General features: G+C 38.5%; 1 protein-coding gene across 5 annotated transcripts in view; it reads right to left on the bottom strand.

Annotated features, from left to right (window-relative positions):
- The window catches only part of LOC129722561 (mucin-2), a 381,740-nt gene that overhangs the window by 170,229 nt on the left and 190,647 nt on the right, over nucleotides 1-20,864 (bottom strand). For all 5 annotated transcript variants that reach the window (XM_055676131.1, XM_055676129.1, XM_055676132.1 and 2 more), the window contains one exon: nucleotides 8,870-8,906. The gene's annotated coding sequence lies outside the window, so the exon portion shown is untranslated. The remainder of the gene's footprint in view (nucleotides 1-8,869; nucleotides 8,907-20,864) is intronic.

Here is a 20,864-nt window from a genome sequence, read left to right as displayed (position 1 = left end):
ATGGCAAAAATCAATCAGATTTGCCGGAGGAAGTTCGTCAAGCTTTGAAGAAATTTGTATTAAAAAATAGAAAAAAACATTTTTATTGCTGAAACACCCTCACCAACTAGATGCACCTTTCTACGTCAGTCGGTTGAAAATACATAGAAATATTCTATTAACAAAACTACCTAAAGAGGAACTGAAGAAATTTCAGAAATTGATAAAACAAAGCCATCAAACTGTTTTTATACACAATTTTATCGAAAGATTGATGAAAATTGAACAATTTCAAATTAATTTTATGCTGTTTAAAAAAATTGTATATCTCAAATATTTTTCCCCATCAAGTACATTTTTTTACAATAAAGTACATATTTGGTCTTTCAAATGTTCATGGAAGATATTTTCTCCGTTTGAGGAGAAAACAATGAAAACAAATTTGTTTTATCGTGGTTATCGCCGCATCTATTTGATTGCTTCTTGTGATCGACAGTTTTCGGCGGAGTCAATAAATTGAACTACATTGCCAGTTTGTCCGTACGTTTCGAGTTACTACTGGCTTTCACTCATCATCAGCGGACTCTAAAATTAACTTTATTTAATATACATTCAGAACAAAAACACAAAATTCAAACATACAAACTTTACGACTTACTGTACACACCACAATTTCTGTTTTGTTTTCGGTTATCTAATTTTCTTCCTTTTCCTGTTTTTAGTTTGCAAATTATAGGGTTGTATGCAGCTTTGAAAATTATAGAGTCTTTTTGTTTGTTAACAACGTTATCATCTGCTCTAACTTTAATATGAAATGTTTCAGATATTAGTCTTGTATTGTGCTTAGATACCTTTTCTTTAATTTTAGTTTTGTCGAAATCAAACTTATGCCCTGTTTCTAAAGTATGTTGGGCTAAGCCTGTGCCTCCGATGTTTTTCGTCTTAATATTATATTTGTGTTGTTCCAATCTCACAAAAAGCCACAAAAACTGGCTCGTTTCTCCGATATATGATTTGTTACATTGACCACAGGTAATCTCATATACCACGTTTGTGTTTTTGTCTTTTGGAATTTTGTCTTTAGTTTTTGTGAACAATATGTTTTCAATTTTGTCAAGTGGCCTATAAGCAACATCAATCCCAAATTGTTTTAGGTACCTAGCTAGTATTTCTCCTAAGCCTGTTATGTACGGTATAGTGACAAAGCGTTCATTCTTAATTACATTTGGTTTTTCCAGACTGTTGTACATTTTATGCAATCTTTGCTTTATAACATTTTTTACAAAGAAAACAGGAAATTTATTTTTATTCATCATGTTTTTGACAACTTCTAAAGCTTTCTGTCTTAGGTCAGCATCGGTTAGTTTTAGAGCTCTATCTACTACAGCTATCACTGTGTTTTTCTTGTGACAGAAAGGGCTGTCCGATTTGAAGTCCAGATACCTACCGTCTGGATCTTTGGGGAACCATTCAGTCGATATCTTTCCATCGCTTTTTCGTAGGATAGTGTCTAAAAACTTCAGCTTCCCTTCTGCTTCCATTTCGATTGTGAACTGCAGTCTAGGGTGAAAACTATTGAACACTGCAAGAATTTCATCTGTGTTTTCGCGTTTAGCACCCATCAAGCAGTCATCCACGTAGCGCCTAAAGAAATCCGGTTTTATACCTCGTGCTGTTTTTTTTTCTCTCGGGACCAACCCTGAGCCAGTAACGTATAATTTTTTCTAAATCTGTCGCATCTGTCCGAAGGCATTTGGCATAATATGAGAAACAAAATAGCACTTTTCATCTGAATTTTGTAGAGTTTTATAAAATTACTCACAGAGTAGCACTTTTGTGGGTTAGTTGAGATATGGCATTGAAATCAAAATTTTAGTTTTTTTTTTAATTTCTCAAAAACTACAGGTCATAGTCATCCTATTTTGCGGCAGAGTGCAAAGTTTAAAAGTTTTTAAATTACAAATTTCAAACAGCTTTGTAAAAGAAACCATCCTTCTAAATTAAAAAAATGAAGAAAAAAAAAATAAGTATTAGTTTAGTACGCCAATGTCACTTTTACGCGGGTTTTTTTACGCGGATTCCGGAATTTACGCGATTTTTTTAACGCGGATTCCGGAATCTACGCGGTTTTTTTACACGGCATTTTGTTCCGCTAGATTGCATTACTGGACCACTGTGCACTGCCAGGATGTCGAAAACCTGGAAAATCAGGGAATGTCAGGGAATTCATTCTCCGATCAGGGAAACCAGGGAATATCAGTGATTTTTTTCCGCGTTAAAGGCTAATGCGGTAGCTTCACTGCGTGGTTTCATATCCGATGTGTGAATGAGTGAATGAGAATGCGATGAGTGAAAAAAGAGTTAGTTTTTTCACTGGGATTTCAGAGTTACATTCATCAACGTTGCACTTTTTTGTGCCAAACGCTGAAAAATATCAGGGAAACTAATGTTATATTTCAGAGAATAACAAAGAAATCAGAGAATTTGATTGTGAAACCTTTTTCGCTACCCTGATTGTCCGCAGTTAAAATATTCTTAGAGAGTCGATTTTCTCAAAATAACAAATAATTCGTCTTGTTACTGAAAAATAAATCCAATATATATATTATCATTAGATCACAAATCAATCGATTTTTAAACCTTCCACCCATCTTCGTGAAATCATTTCACCGTTCAAGATGGTCGTGAAGTAGTTCCACGTAAAACGTCGCTTTTTCCGTTTTCACTTCAGTGAATAACCCAGATTTCACGGCAGATGTCACTTTGCGACGTTAAGTGAGAAACACTTAGGAAGCGAAGTGTGAATACAAGAGACAACAACACGAGACGACAAATATCGGAAGAGAGAAGCAATTGCGATCACGTGAACGTTTATCATCCATTCGTTCTGAGCCGCAAGTGCTGACAGTAAAATGAGTTTTTCATCGTTTCAAAAAATAATACTTACTTTAGTCATGAAGTAACGTTGGCCGATGTCGGAAAAATTATGATCAAACAGGCAAAAATCTGTACATATTTTGGGGAAATTCGCACAAAAATGAAAAGAATTAACCCTTTAGTGCCCAAGCTAATTTTCAGATAGACTTCGAAAAAATCACTATGAATCTTTATAAATATTTTTTTAAGTATTGATTGAAGCTTTTTAGAGGTGTAACTGAAGACCGTCTGAACGCGGCACTGGGCACTAGAGGGTTAAAAAAAACGCGCGCACTGAAAAAAGTAACAACAAATATAAACGAATCTTTAAAAAATCTGCACACGAACTTTTAAAATTTGCATTTCACAAACAAATCTGTAAATCTGCAATCCCTGGTGTTTTCCTCTTCAGTTGTTCTATCGTTTACAGAGAAGCTCTGGCAGCACGGCTATCGTCAGCACGTGTGAATATCTGAATCTGCTTAAAAAACTAGTGTGTGTGGTTGCTGCAGGTGGTACAGGCGCTAGAATAAGTATGCAACAATTTCAATGGATTCAGTGAGATAAGCACAAAATATTGTTTCGATTTTGTTATCTGTTGATATTCGAGCTCATATCCAGTGACAAATATATAACGCCCTATCTTACGCCGCATGAACTGGTAGGATAGGATACACGATATTTGCTGATGTTGATGTAGCTTATACGTGTGTTATGCCAGCAGCTCCATATTTTCTGATAAAAATTTATTCATAAATTCAGTTCTGAAACGGCTCGAAAAATGGTCTACAGCCGTGTAGGGTCGTTTTTCTTTTCGCTCGACCTCTGAAACGTCGTGCTCCGATTTTTCCACTTTTTGTGGATATCGTTCGTGGTTGTGGTAGATGCGTGAACATGTGGATGATCTGTTTGGATGATTTTATGCGGTGAATGGTTGTAGAAAGGAGCGACACGTCTGTGCAAGCGCTGAAATGTTGTCGTAATATTTTTTTTTTTTTTTGAAAGATTTGGACCACTGCGACCATTATTTTGATCTTTTGTGGTATACCTCTTCTTTAGTCTAGGTACTCGTGGCAGACATATCACTATTGATGGAAGTGATCGTCGTTGTCATATCGCACCCTTTCTCCGTTTGTCGTAATAACTTGTTTCAATTCATGTATTTAGCCATAGAAAGGAGGATAACAACAACTATTGATATTTGACGAACTAATTGCATTTTTGTCATATGACTTACATTTTAAGTTTAGTAGAGCGGCCAATGTATGTAGTTTGAGCGAATGCGAAAATGAACGGGAATAGAAGGTGTGACTTTTTAGACTTGGAAAAACTGTCCCTCGTCCAGACGGGACTCGAACCCGCAATCTCCGTTGTCTCCGGCAAGGTGTTTTAGTCAATTAAAGTCACATTTTTAGTAGGAAAGGTACATATAACTCATTCTAAGACCAATGTCGAATCACCCTCAATTATTGTGTTTCCGTATCCCAGCACGTGCGAGATCAAGCAAGCAGTGAAAAACTCGCAAATCAACTAAGAAGTTTACGGTGTATTTTTGAACAATTCATTTATCACTGCGTTGTTACGTCATTTGCGTTGTCTCGTAATCTAAATCCAATCAGATCTCATTAGAGTTCTCTGATACCATTTTGGCCATCCTTGGTTCAAGGACCTTTCAACTGGTTCGATATTTAAGATTTATCTTTTCCTGAAGATCGCAGAGTCCTAGTTGTGAAGTAATAAACATATCTTTTCAATTGTAAACCAATCAAAAATAAGTGGCTCTGCCTTTTTTTCGAATTCTGTGAATTCCCCCAGTTTCGCAAGATGCAAAAAGGTACTATTCATATGTACAACTGGAACAGTGTGTTTAGTAGCGAAATTAATGCATTTCAGCGTCACTATCGCAAAAACTCGCACACCGCTCTTAGAAGCAATGTTGAGTAAGCGAGTCAATCGTACCGTAGATTGAACACTAGTTTTATAAACAGTACGTTACTAAGATGCAAACAATCTGTGGCGGAACCCGAAATACGATTGAAACCCTCTAATGCTCCTGGACCTAATATCGCATTCAAAAAATGGATGAGTAAACTTGCAAATCAACTAACATAAATAATTAATTGGTCTTTACAACAGGGTTAATTCCCAGCTCTTTGCAAAAACTCATGTATTTCTCCGATCCATAAAAAAGGAAATAGACAAGACGTTCGTAGCTATCGTGGTGTAACATCACGAAGCTTTCGAGCAGACAATTTCAAATGATACTTAGTAATCACATGCTGTTTTATACATAATGCATCATCTCTACTAATAGACACTGTTCTATGGTGGTCGTTTCGTATCTGCGGAATGCATCGCTCATATTGAAAACGGAAAGCAGGTGGATACTGTATACACAGAAGATTCCATCAACTCGCTATAATGGATGTCTCTTGAAACCTGATTAAATGGTTGCAATCGTGCCAAAGAAATAAAAGCCTAAGTGTCAAGGGATCCTACACATCCCAACAATTTCCCAAACACTTCCGGCGTTCCTCAAGGAAGTAATCTTGGACCGCTCCTTTTCGTTTTTTACTGATGATCTGAAGATTTTCATGATCGTTGACTTTCGGACTGCTAAACGCTGCAAGAACTGATGGATATTTTTGAGGATTGGTTAAAAAAAACTACTGACTATCAGTGTCCAGATGAGCCCTAATTTCAGATCATCGATAGTAATTGCATATAAGCTACTTATACATTCGAACGACCACCTCTAGCTCGTACCAATGAAATCAATGACCTTGGGGTACTACTTAATGATAAACTGGCTTTTGGGCCACTTCGAACCAATATTATTGATCGTGTAAGTCGTCAGCTAGGATTTCTTATGAAGATGTCCAAAGATTTCACTAACGTTTATTGCCTAAAATCGTTATATACAGCGTTAGTGAGATCGTTTATGTTAATCGTCAGCTGTGGTGTGAGCGCCATACCAGACTCAAATCTTCACGTGTCGGATGGAACCAGATAGCAGACGGTGCAGCACTCTTAGCCACGAAACAGTTTATTACGCTGTCGCGTGATGCATAAATACTATTATTCGAATAACTAAATAACAATTTTTTGCATTTGACTGGGTGCGTTGCTGAATTCCTAGTCGATTGCTACAGGAACAGAGGAGACCCGCTGGAAAATAAACGATAAGCATTCGAAATTGGACTTGAATACATCGCCGGTTTTGATTTTAGATTTTAATTTTAAGCAAGTTACGATTTTTGTAACCAAATTCATTCGATTAAAATTTCAACAGCGCAGTGTACAAACACCAGACAAAAGATGAAAAATTTACCAATTTCAATGTTCCCCTACTCTTATCAGTCACAGTTTCAGCGAATGAACAGTAAGAATAATTTATCGAATCGCATGCTAATATCGCGCCAAAATGAGCAACCACTTTCTGTCGAACCACAACAACGCAAAAAAGGGTAGCTGACTGATTTGTGTTCGACAGTTATTAGACAGCGCAAACAAAACGGGCGGCAGTGGTGATGGCCACCATGGAGGGCAGTCAAGCTTCGAAATAGGCTTGTTTTTATTATTTTATTGCGCTATCAAATTTTCGATGCTACAAACCACAGCTATCGATCAAATTTACTAGCGCTGTTTCACTGGTGAGGAGTTGGAGTAAGGGGACAGCACTCGACCCAGGAGTGCATTAAATGGGTATTATTTTCAATCAAAACCATGTTGGGACGCCAGTGACGGAAGCGAATCGGATTTAAAACGAATTCGACGATGTTTGGGGTTGGTGGTGGGTTTGTCCAGTGTCTCCAATGGTGCTAATTGTGTGCACTTTCGCAAAATGTGTAGCAAATAATTCCAACTGTCGGTATCATTTTCCATCAGCTAGCGTAGGTAAACATCCGCTGCTACAACACAACACAACATGTGACAGGATCACTGCGGGGATGTCCCACAGGAGGATGTTCCGGTGGCATTACGCCCGTTGACACCTTTCTCCGTTGTTACAGACGTGAATCCGAATGCTTGCCGTGTCGGGTGTAATTTGACGCGGATGGGTCCGACTTAGGTTACAAATGGCTGTTGTTATGGGCAAAGTGCTGAACGTAACAATGCTGCTCCCAGGATGACAAGTGAGTGCATTTATGGCAGCTAAAAAGGATGCTGTCATGTCACGTACTTTCTCACATACGACGATGGGGGGATATTCTTTCCGCTATGGCGAAAATTCTGCTAGTTTTCGTTGAAAAATAGATGATTGTCTAGTAGATAATACAAGCGCCACTATCAGCTATGACATTTTGAATGCTACTTAAGGAATCGTATTTTACTTTTTATTTGTATTTACATTTATTTCATTGAATTCCATTTAATTACAATTTGCATTGACAGTATGTAAACAATCGGAAGAAAATTTCTTATCCCTGCAACTGAAATTAAGTTTCATAGCAGTGACAATCACACAAAATCAACCAAATTTGCAAATCATGATGAAGATTTTTTCTAATCGTAGCGTCATAATAAAACCATTTGTAAGCATTTATCAGCTTATTCAGAAAATTCACGCACGGCTATGATTATTAGTGTTTGGATACATTTCATACAACTCCACGTCATTGTCAACAAAGGCTCATTAACGGGATTCCTCTCAACAGGCACCGAGATTTCGCTCTAATCAGCAAATCCCGCCATTCCTGTTGAGCCACCGGTAAAAAGATGGAGGCATACAAACCCAGTTCGTCATCAAACGGCACCCGCTTGCTAGTGTTCTCGGAAAGCTCCCGAGCTCACGGTGGAGACGTCTTTCCTGTCACGTGCGAATGGCAGTCAGTTTGTGAATCGGAACCCACAGCCACCATTCGAGTCGGGGCGCCCTGTCAGTCAAAGTGACGGGCGGCCGTGGTGGCGTTCAATGCGAAAGGGATTCACCAAGTTTACCGGTGGTTTCTGCTTCGGATGGCAAGAGGTAATACTGACGATTATGAGGATTATAATGATGATGATGATTAAGACGAAAGTCGGTATTCTGTTCGTGTCACGATTTGCTGTTTTGGGTCTGTAGCCGAGATTTTCGGTCCGTCCTGTTGCTTCCGTTGTTCGATTTATGTATTGTATTTAATTGTGTTTTATTACTCAAGATAAAACTAGCAAATGTTTATCGGCAGTAGACAAATAAAGAAAACAGTTTCAACTGTATCAGCATTTCGAAATCAATTATTATGCAATACAACTGTTCTGTGTTGTGCGAAGCATAATTTACTGAAATGTCTGTTCGAGGCATTCACGAGCTCCAGGAATGTATAATTGAAGGAAAACAAAACTTTTTATCAAACATCACACTATTACAGCATCGTTCAATTAGGTTGTACCGTGCACTACTATCTAGAGAGCTATGAATTTTTGATACCTTCGAGTGTTTGTTCGATTCCCGGTCGCAAAAATAATGTGGTTGCCTGAAATAACAATTCGAAATGCTTGCTCCACCTCCAATTTCTACAAAGAAAGATGTATAGATATAACACTTCCAATTCGAGAATCGCAAACATGAATGAAACTGGCAACACGCTCCGACCCCAGCAGCCACACCGGACAATGTCACGCTGATTAAATTGACAGTAATTGGTGGTGTGAATAGCAGTTTCCTCTCACCGAATCGAATCGACTATAGCAGTCCGGAATGATCTATTGGCAGCGGTAAATTTAGGATTCCGAAAATGATTTCCACCGAAACAGGACACTGTTCAGCTACGAATAAATTGACAGTTCTGGTTGGAGACAGAAGATAACAAGAATGCTAAATTTATACATTTTGACTCTGCTAGCTGAAAATAGAATGCAGCAACTTGAAATTGCAGATTATTTTAGCAAGCACATCCTCTTGATGTTTGAAAGGTCCAATTTATTTTTCTAACTATTTATACCATTTTACTCTAAGATGTTGAATAAAAACATAAAATAGTAATGATCTTACCGACAAAGATGGCTTTCGAGAGATGGAGAACTTCTTTCTGGAAAATAAAAAGAGAAGGATAGCATATATCAGTATATATTTCCTGCACAGCATCATTCGTAGACTTTCACAAATACCATGTACCGAATGATATTTGAAAATTTTGATTTTTACTCTGCTACTGTCAAGGAAGGTAGATGGACTTTTCATTATTAACGAAAAAATAATAAACATTTGAGAATGGTCCGTAATCGGCTTTGCGACGAAGCTTTTTAATGATGCCGGAGTAACAATTTTTTTGCCTTGGCTTCTATGTACGATTTATGTACTTCGATGTAAAAACACATTTCCCCGAGTTTGGTTCCATTTTAGCTTAATAAGCAACAATGGCGCCATTTCCAAATTTTGAGAAATTAGAAAATTTCAATGTTCTTTCGACGCCATTTTTTAATGCGAAATATCAAAATTCTTAAAGCTTGTCCACATAACTCATAAACCATTTTTTAATTATCTTTCAAAAAGCAGATAGTAAATTGGACAAAAACTGAGCTACAAATGGTGATTCTATGAGAACAGTTTCGACCTGGATATAATATACCGTTTTGACTCAAATTTCAAACACTTCAGAATAAAAATCATTATTATAGCTAGAGTAATCAAAAGTATGATTATTATATACCATTTAGTTCCTTGCTCTTATTGTAGGACCTCTTGCAAGGAACCAGCAGGCGTTGAAAAAAGTGACAGTCAGTGTTGAGACGGTTTGCCTATCTATCTCTTAGCGATTACATTGAAGTGTTCGGAATTTGAATCAAAACCGAGTTCTGAAATCTTGTTAATTTATAATCAAAACATGTTTGAATAAAAACAAGTAGCACTTAATTGCAACAAAAATAAAATAATCATCTTGTTAAACCTTTAAGATTGACGAGAAAATTCATTTTTCGTTGATTTTTCAGTGCAAGAAGTTAACATCATAGCTTAAGTGTTCGAAATTTGATGCAATACGGTATTTCACAAAGCAAAATAATATCAAGTTTGTACAGATTTATGGATCCGCTAGACATACAGTACTAGACAAAATAAAGTAGGCACCTGTGATATGTTCAAACATACATGGTTTTGATGGAATCTAAGGCATTCCAATCTGAGGCATGGGATATGCAAAGTGCTCTAACAAAAACAGTGTTGAAGGCGTACTTTCTAAAATGTTGAATACAGCGACTTGAGACCAAAATATAAACTTAAATAAAGCTTATGTAGGGAAATTGTTATTTTTCTGCTGGATCAAACACGCATTACAGTGTTCCAACATTCAAACTCATTTTTCTTTATTTTAGTATTAAGGTTAGCCGTCCATAGCTATAATCACGGATTGCTAGCGTCGAAGCAAACTTTCAACGATGTTGGGAGTTGATATTCAACAACGTTTTTTCCAAAGCTCCAGACAGTATGTCTCGGTTTGTGACATTTATCTTGCCAACATTTAAATCCAAGTTTTGTGATGGTCAATCCAATAGCTTAGCATTGGTTTTGTGGTCGGTATGCCCACAAAACCAATGCCCGTGTCGACTCTTCAAGAATCCTTTTGAAAATTTTGATGTAATATACACCCGACCAAGCCAAGTACCCCCACACAATGATACTGCCACCTCCATCCTTGGCCGTCTTTTGAATGTTTTTGTAGACAAGTTTCTCACAAATTTTCGCTCGAAGAGCCGAAGAGTTCTCCATGCTTTTTGCATATATCTCGTGCTCCTGCTTCACTCAAATCGTATTTCCGAGCAATTTCTCTATAAGAAAGACCTTCCTGGTGGTTTTTTACTAGAAGTTCACGGAACAAAATTCTGTTTACAACATTTTGTAATTAACGCTAGCTTCACCGAAAACCCTCCATTCCACAAATCCACCAAAGCGCTGCTGATTTTTTTAAGGCAACACTTGTAAATTGTGAATAAACATTATTTGTCATCCTGTGCACGCGCTTTTTTCAAGCGACGAGAGAAATTGCTCTCTCGCTCGTAGAATTTTCATGTACGTGTGACGAGATTAGACACGTCACATACAATTTGTAGGTTGCTCTTTCGGTTGGTTCGGATATATTGCGACGCGCAAGACGATGTCTCGTCGCTTTACGAAATGAGCGAGACACCCGTGCTGTACCAGCGTTGCCATTGTGCCAGATAAATCTGTATTTTGCCAGATTTCTGTTTGCGCGCCAGACATAAACCTCAGAATCTGCCAGATATTTGTAAATGAGTCAGATATTTGCCAGATTTCATCCGCGTCGTCTCGCAAAAAGGTCATTACTGCGAGATGGGCCGTGCCTGGCCTTCACCTACTAACACCCGGCGAGTGCAAAAAAGGAATTTTATCCAAAAATGAGTGACAGATTTTTGCCAGACTTTTTATTTTCGTTTTGCCAGATTTTATTCAAAACTTAGTGGCAACACTGCGTGCTGTACATACTTGATATCAGTGTTATTAGTCTCACTCAAACTGTCGGTACGTGCTTGCTGGTACTCAACGGAATGCATGAAGAAGAAAGAGTATCTCGAAAGTGTCTGTGCAAAAGACTTGAGAAGCGTAGCATATGTTTCGTTTTCGAGCAGAAAGAAAGAGAAAGGTTTTGCTTCTCGCTCGCTCTGCAATGCTGCTTGGTACCAGTTCAAACCGTTTAAGTGTAGTAGTTTGGAGCTGCCAAATACATTGAAAAAACGCTAGAGCACGCAATCATTGTACTGGTTCCAAACTACATCAAGAATTGCGCTAAAAACGCACAAATTTGTACTGGTTTCGCACCATCCAACTTTTGCGTGAGGGCACAATTAAAGAGAAATTTTTCGGAGCTGGAAATAGTTATCTGTTGATGATATTAAGAATCAGTACTTGACCAAGGGAAAATAGAGTTTTGACTATGATAACACTGGTCGACAAAAGCGAAAGAATGCTGCCCCAAAGCTCAAAATAGCTGCTAGAGAAAGATTGTAGCTTTTTAACCATTCATGTTAATTTCGGTGCCTCTAGCCAGTGTAGAAACAGGTCAACATACGCCAAATTGTCGCATAGTAAATGCTCGCCGGGTTCGTCGCTTTAACGATATGTTTAAGAGAAAACTTATTTAAGTCTATGTTGGTAGCTAGGGACACCATATTTCACAGGAATGGTTAAAAAGCTACAATCTTTATTTTTTCCAATTCGAGCTTCAGGGCCACACCTGTGTTGACCAGTGTTATGCTTTAGTGGAATTACTTATGCAATTCTTTGACAAAATTATTACACCAATCGTTAGTATATTAGAAAATACTACAATTAATTTGAATTCATCGAGCTCATATATCTTATATTAAATAGTATACAGGGAGTTCAACATCAGAAGTGTATACTTTATTTTGTCCAGTACTGTATGGTAAACAAACTGCTTAACACGTTACTGATTTCATTGTTGCGTCGTATACCTTAAATTGTGTGAAAATGTCTGATTTTGTGCCAAACAATCATTTTTTGCTGCAGTTATTGTTACTCCTCTCATCTCATTCAAAGAAAACAGCAGCTAAACCGCATCGAGAGTTGAAAAAAGTTTACGGAAATGCTGCTCCAAGTGAAACAACGTATTGGTTCCGTTGCTTCGAAGACGGTTATTTCGAAATTGACGACTGCCTGAAGGAAGGCTAAAAACTTTCGAAGATGCTGAATTTCAGGAATTGGCCGATGAGATTTTTTGCCAAATATAGGATATAGGATATATAGGAATATAGCAAAGCGTTTTGGTAATGTAAGGTCTGTTTTTTCCTCGAAAATTATATAATCGAGCATTTAGATGAATTACCGTCCATACAGTTCTGATGGCACCAATCGGCGAAAATATCTAGCTGACGTTTAAGGAAGTGGCAGTCTTCAATTGTGTGAACTTGAAGATAGAGTTTGAGGTCATCCGCGTAAGACAACCGTGGTTTTTTAATAACTAGGTTCACGTCATTGAAATAGAGCAGGAAGATAAGCGGTCCTAAGTGACTTCCCTGTGGTATTTCAGACGTAGCGTCTGTTCAATGGCACATGGTTTGGCTGATCAGCAGTTATGTTCATATAAAGCCTCAAAAGCCTGATGTACAATTTTATCGTATCGTTAATCGAGCTCTCGTGTCGGGTCACAAATTACATCACACTGACGACAATGTGACGTTAAAGAGCCCTTAAGAGAACTTATTACTGGAAATATTTCGCAAAATATCAATGGTGTCTTGTCTCTAGACCTGAACAGTCGGTGCGATGGGACGTCGAGTATTTTGAAGTAGAATACTTCTCTCAGGAAGTTCGGGGGATAGACAGGGATGTGAAATGAAAATCTAAAACCGAGAAAAGTAAAAAATATGTCCAATTTCAAATGCTAATAAATCAGTTAGTATTCGATGGATTTCCTTCGTTCTTGTAGCAGTAGATTGGAAAATCTTCTAAGATTTTTCCCAAATGAAGATAATTGTAATTTTATTATTCAAACTATTGTACTATTGAAAATAGTCAAGCCTTGTTAAAACGAAAAATTCGACCTCTGATTGGTCGTTATATGATTGCTTCCCAAGCACGGTCGACAGAATCATATACGTTGCAATTTGAAATATGCTATTTGGCCTATATAAGAGCCTGTTTCAGCCAAAGCAGCTCATAATAGTTCTAGACAGCGACAACAGCAGTCCTCCCTTAGCAGTAGCAGTAGCAGTGTAGTGGATACCAGCGATAGCGGATAGCGACCACAGCTGTGGCATAGCAACTGATAGTGCACTTGTTGCAGCGGATCTCAGCATCGATAACAGCTGGGCCAGCTGCTGCAGGGACAGTGGATGCCAATGACAGCGTATAGCGGCCACAACTGTGGCATGGCTACGGATAGCGTAGCAGTTGCAGCGGGTATCAGCATCGATAGCAGCTGATGCAGTGAGGCACTTGAGTGAAATGCAGTCTCTGCGCGATAGCGGGCACTAGTAAATGCATTCAATGAAAAGTTGACTCATTCTGATATCACATGAGCCGTCTAGTTTTGTGTGTTAAATCAGCTTTTCACTGTTTATTTTATCACAAGGAATGCTTTATTCGCACTGTCAGTGATAACGCCAAGATGTGATTGTTATCTTATCCGATATTGAATTGAACAACAAATTGTCCTTTTCAGGATGAAATCAAAGCCTAATTGAAGAGTTAATACTTTTTATTTATTTAATTTACATTTTTGAATTTGTAAAAGTTATGAATTTTACTTTATCTCCGTGTCTCAGAACGTACTGAATTATCTTTTCCTTCAGTCAATTAATCGTTAATCGAGCTCTGCTAGAAAGATGGGACAAAGTTGTAGTTAGTGATAGGCTACTTCGAATGATTCATAGGTAAATATATTTTCAAAATAAAGTGACGTTTTTATTTCAAAACTAGTAGGGGGTAATATCCTAGACACGACCGCATATTTAAACATCCACTTCTTCAACTACATAGCTTTGGGGCGCTTAAAAGTACCCTTGGAGTTTCACCTGCAAGTTTGTTCAATTATACAGATATGTCTTTTTTTGGGATTATATACACGGAGGTTATGATCAAGGTGATCCAAAATCACGAGTGCCGGTTTCCTCTGTTGGTCCGCTATGAAAGGCTGCGATCGAATGAGCGGGTGCTGCAGCAAAAATCATACAAAATATGTTTGAAATCTCCGTCTGCTGCGCTGCAACTTGCCACAGCTCTGCTTGCCGCTGATCGATTCAGATTTATTCTCTTGCTACAGTGATCGGATGGACAATGAAGACTAAATTTCTGCATGCTAGTATAAAACATGACTACTGCGAGTTTTACTTTCGGCGAGCGTGACAATATGCACTCGAACGAACAAAACAACATCAACAAATCGTTTACAACGTTCAATAAGACCGTGCTAGGGAAGAAAGATAGTGATTTATATTTGATTTAGACAATTAATTTTATTTATCAATTTTTTAATAGTGTACCCGATCAAACGATTTTAACAAACAGGTAACACAAATATATCTGAACTTGATAGAAATAACAAAGCCACAACGAACAACGAATTCTGTTATTTTTCACATGAATGTTCAAAAGAGTGTTTTTTAAAGCATATTTATAACAAAATTTATTATCCAATTAACAAAATATTGTGCAAAAGTTCGAAACAAAATATCAAGATTTGTTATAATCCTGATATTGTTGACTGATCGGGTATCTGAATCAATCAATGGTTTTTGCTACAGGAACTCCATCGCCAAACAAATGCTGATGGGTTGATGCCAAAAACTCGAGAATCTGATTGGAAATGACTGAAATATAAGCGCTCTACCCAGGCAGGAGAGCATAACAAAATCATAACTCATCAATAACATATTTAGCTATGAGAATTTACCGTGTTATTCGAAAGATATTTGTTGCATACATGTATATGAAAATATCATAAAATTTTGATATCATATCTCGCTATGTCTTAAATAAGATATTTGAGTTGTATGTAAAATATCTCATTAAAAGTAAGTTTTTAAGTGAAAATTGGTCGTTATTGGTTTTTTATTATATATTCAGTTTGAATTTAGTGTTCAATAACTTGAAAATAACTGAATCGGTCATTTTTGTGATTTTTTAATGCAAATTATTGGTTTGTTTTTGAAATATCAACCTTTGCTTTTCATATAGTCTTGGAGGAGCAATAGTTTGGTATTATTTTTTGTTATTTTACCAACTATGTAAACCACATAAAGATCACAATGAGGTGTATTTCCGAAATCTGTAATTTGTGGTATTATGATGATATTTTCTCCTGCTCGGGTAACCTTGACCACTTTATCCATAGTTGTATGGTTATACTTTCAGTTTGTGCCTCTAGCTTCCAGATAGACATAATCTTACATCAAAACAATGAGAACTTAGTTGCGCACCTAATATATTTGACAAGAGCAGTGAAACGCTCTGAATGGTATCCGTAATCGTAAGCATCGTAAGCTTTTTGACATTATTATTTTTTTTATATTTTCACATTTTCAACATGTTTGACAATCGTAACACTTTTGCCATTTCCGACAATAATTTATAAATTGAAGTTTTAATTTATTGGAAAAATATTAACATCATTTCAGCCTTCAAAGTATTAACATACAATTGACGTCAAAAGTTACACATACAAAATATGTTGCTAAAAACAGTTGATTACGCTTACGCTACTGTATGAGGCGTCGAGTAGGCAATTATAGGTGAAGCACTTTTTCGAGCATCCTTTTGTCGAGTCCCGACACGAGCTAAAGGAAAACCCGTTTCCCCCCGATATTTCGCGTAAATGTTGATTAAGCATTCTTTGAAGCATTATTAGAGCGGACACCCACTCACTCTGCAAGCAAACGAAAAAGATCGTTCCCCGTTTCGCGTCACTGAAGAAGCATAACCATGTCGGGGAGTTAAAAGGTAGAAATTGCAAAAGAGCTCTGGCTGGCTGACTGCTTGCTTCATCTGATTGTTATCAACTTGAAAATGAACGCGATAACATGAAGAAACAGGTGCAGTAAATTATTTTCAAACCGAACTCACTTTTATCAGTGAATCAACTTTTCGCAAGCAAGCGAAAACGTTGCGACATGGCGATGTCTAAATTCACCACCAATAGAATTATCAGCTCAGTCAAATTGCACTCCTCAACGCGACCACCATTTACAATTGGTGATAAATTATGTAACAAACGATTCACTGCTCAGTCATATCGAGAGCCATCAGCAGCCCGCGAACCTTCGCCCCATCAGCGAATCCACTCACGTATCATCGGCAATAAAACAATTACTCCATAAATCCTCTCGAGGGACCCACCGCGCGCCGGAGTCAGTCGATTGAAGCCTTTTCCTCTCACCAGAAAACCATCGTCATCATCATCCTTACCACCACCGCCAGAGCAAAACTGATACGGACGAAACCATTCACCGAGCTGCCAGCTTTGTAATGACATCACGTTTGTCGCCTCCAAGATGTACCCCAGACGAAATCCCCAAACTAAGGCCCAAGCGGGGGCCGGGGAAAAACATCCCACTTGGAGCCTATCGTGGGCCACCGTTCACTTTTTCGCTGCTTTTCATCTTGAAGATTTTCCACTTGACAAACAGCAATAACGACGGCGAAGGCGAACTGACGACTGGATCACACTCGCAGCAGCAACCCGAGCGCACCCACATGAGGTTCTTCGATTCTTCAGTTAAAATTGTACTGTTGAGAGGCACATAATTCAATTTTCAACAGCTCTCATACGGTGGGAAACAGCCCGGAAGGGGGGAGGGGAGAAAGACTTCAGGTGATGATGTTCAGTGCGTATAATTATTTGCGATTTTTTAATGGCGTTGAATGGCTTTCGAAGTGACAATCCCATAAACACGAAAAATTTCAACCACCACATGATGGCGTTTCTTTTTTTTCTGCAACAGAGAGCTGTTTGAAGTTCTGTGCGAAAAATAGACCTCTGAAAGGGGAACCGTAGGACTGTTACATTCGGTGACATAGATGGCACACTTATCTTTGGCCCGCAGAGATAAAAGTGGTAGGTGCCCACTTTGTCGCGCTAATGACAGCTTACTTGAGATGGTTAGACAGGGGTGCGAGTGAAAAATACCTTACGATCAAGAGTGTGGTTTAATGTGGGAATGGGTTTGTTTGTGGCGCAAAGTTTTCGCTAATCCATCATAAAAAGAACAATTAATTAGATGTTGTGTTCTAGAGTTATGTGATACTTAAGCAACAGCAAACGGCTGAAGAAACGGATTAGTTTCATTAGCGTTGCTAAGCGATTGATATTTTTTGACAAGAACGCCGGCTCAATTAGGCTGCAATCTGTGGGGGTGAAATGAAGTCATAAAAACTAGAAGGCTACAGAGCTATCAAAGTTAGTAAAATATTAAAAGATTGTGAACCTAAACAGGAATAATAATAAGAGTAAAAGTAAGAGTAAGAAGAAGAGTTAGAGTAAGAGTAAGAGTAAGATTAAGATCAAGAGTTTATTTCTTGGAAATAAAGAGGTTTATTAATATGAAGAAATAAAAATAATGCGAAGTGTTTAGATCATAACGTGTACCTATTTTAAATCTCTGGTTGGGTAGCACTCACTTATAACCTAACCGAATTAAATCATGGCACCATCAGAATCGACATTTAATTCACCACATATTACCAACAGTAAATTGTGCATCACTTTGCACTCTGGTGCATCCGATATGCGAATTCGCTACACCAGTTGTTGAGTGACGGCAGTGCAATTCATAAAGTTACACAACCGTTGCAGGAGAGTACACACTCACATATGGCTTTGCGAGTATCCCGCGCTAGTTGCAGCCCCCGAAAGCCCTATCATCATCATCGTCGTCAACGCCATCATCGGTGTAATTGTTATTAGTGCATTTCTGGTTGGATTTCAGTAAACCACGTTCCGAAACATGCAAAAGTTTCGCGAACACGCGCCGCTGCTTGCTACCGTGGAAATCTTCATATACTGCCTCGAAATGTGCTGCAGTGATGTAGTGGAAAATCGTTCCAACAACGTGATGCTCGTCAGAGCCTGAGTATGCAGATTTGATTGAGCGATGGGTTGACGAGCAATTTAATATAATTTACCGTTTGCCGATAGCTGTCAAGCGAAAAAGCGTCAACGAGAAGCGCTCTAATTTAGGAACTTTGCACCACAATCGCGTGAAGCGGGATTTATTGCTTATACGCTGCTAGCTGGGTGTTTTGACCAGCTCCGAATTTTGCTCATTACGGTCGCGTTGAGTAACGTTTCTGAATAATCGCTAAAAAGCTGGCAGAGCTTCTGAGAAGTTCGTAATCCAAGCACAGATTAGAAAGCATTTATTTACAGCTTCGAAAGCATAATTACTCGGTTAACATGTGTCGTACACTTCAGACGCTTTCATGCCATGGTTTCATTTACTAGGAAGAAAGCGCTGCCAAGATTGTCCCCGGTAAATGGCAGCAATTTTGTCAAGTGCTACTCTAGAAATTTGCTCTGTGGTATTTACGAGCCGACCGAAGGTTTCAAGAACTGGTGAGCGACTCGATCATGCATCACATGTGAACCGCGACAATGGCAATTACCATCAACCGCCAACTTATGGTCGAATAGTCGGCAAGAATATGTAGGAGTTGGCACTCCAAACAAATTGTCGGCATGTGTGTGGCACTCGCATTCATGTTTCAAATGCCGCACCGACCCATTCTCGAGTACTGGTGTGATTTCAACTCCACCATGGCTGTACTTTACACACCAGGCCTGCGTAGGAACCCGGAAGAACTAAACCCTCCACTAGCGTACAGCAATTTATCACTGATTTTTATTACGAGCCTAAGTGAGCATACAATGGTATAAATAAGAGTAAATAACGGCACAAAAGAGCTGGCTGAATTAGACATAATAGTTTTCTGACTTGAGATGCTCTCACTGGTTTTCTAAGAATTTGAAACAAAACGACCAATTGTTGAAGGCTTATAACATTGAGTCACAGTCTAGAATTTCTATTTTACACTACACGGCAAACGTGGCGCATAGGCACATTACTGACATAGGTAGCAATTACAAATCGATCCAAAAGCATATATCACACATAGTGCAGCGAGCCTCGCAACCGATTTACAGTCTTCCCATATTTGATTGCCTAGTGTATAATGCTAAAATAATAGCATAGCTCCCAATCCATTGATTATCCTCATACAGTGCGCCCCGTACACCGGTGCACACATTGCCCTCATTTCGGTCGGCCGGAGTAATTTATTCTAATGTCTAAATTAGAGAGCACCGAGGTTGCCGCGACGCGGCACACCGTGAAAACTTCGTAGAGTTACGCGAATTACCTATTCTAAATCGGAACTCTAATGAGTGAACGGTTTCTAATGACTTTACAGGTTAAAGGGGAACCATTAGTAAGTCCCCCGTCGTATTAACTCGCTGCAAGCTCGCATCTCGAGAAGTGTGTAGGGTGTGAGCGTAGATTGATTATCTTTTGCTTCAAAACAAACGCTAATTCTAAGACGTCTGGCTTAGAGTGGTGAACGCCCAGCTGCTGCTCATTTATCGCAGTCGAATAGACTTGAACTTTTCAACCTAGAAGGAGTCGGGTTATACAGAATGACTGCATAGGCAGGAACAATGCGACTAATGAGTCAAAAAATTTGTCGTGTGCAACAGTGAATTATAACATTTGAACCAATCCTAGATTGGAAACGATTTTACCAGGTACCCTGACACAAAAAAAAAACAGAAGTAGAATGTTTAAATCGTAGAGCAACGTTAAAAATTTCCATTTTTTCATTCCCGGGATGAGATTGTGCCAGTGGGAGTGAGATTATGCCATCCAACCCGTGACTTGTCAGTCATCTCTTCCGGGTCAGAAGACTAGTTTTTCTAGGTTCAGTATTCGAGGAAACTGGATCGAGGATGGCTGACAAATAATGGTCGGTATAGCTCACACCGACTTACGGTATTTTGTGTAAATTTACCTATAAAGTATTTTAAAATCACAAAAGAAACCCTGTGAGCGAGAGTGGATCAAAACCATGGGTCAAACATTCTCAAAAAAGTGGATGCAAATCGACAATCAAAAGCTCTAAACTAAAAAATAATGGATCAAAAAACTTAAACATCCAATCGCTCTAAGATTAAATACAGGGTGCGGCAAAAAAAAATGTATGGTGTTTCTTTCACATATTAAGGAGATACTCATAACTAAATTCGAAAATGTTGATAATATTAGGAAGTACTTTCAGGCAATAACATCAACATTTTCGAATAAGGTCATCCTCGAGACGACGCCGGAAGGTAGAACACGCCTTTCGAACGTGGTTCTCTGGCGTATGTTAGACTGCTACTCTAAGACTAAGTGTTCACGCTAGGGTGAGATGTTGCTCCAACATATGCCCACATCGAATTATCCAACGGGTTGAGGTCCGGGCTGCTAGGGGGCAACAAAACTTTAAATTTTTCATCAGCCAGTCCGATTAGACGTATGAGATG

Source organism: Wyeomyia smithii, chromosome 2, assembly GCF_029784165.1.
Source record: "Wyeomyia smithii strain HCP4-BCI-WySm-NY-G18 chromosome 2, ASM2978416v1, whole genome shotgun sequence".
In the NCBI taxonomy this organism is placed as follows: domain Eukaryota; kingdom Metazoa; phylum Arthropoda; class Insecta; order Diptera; family Culicidae; genus Wyeomyia; species Wyeomyia smithii.
Note: the sequence above shows the minus strand (reverse complement) of the source record. Positions and strands in the feature narration are given on the sequence as shown.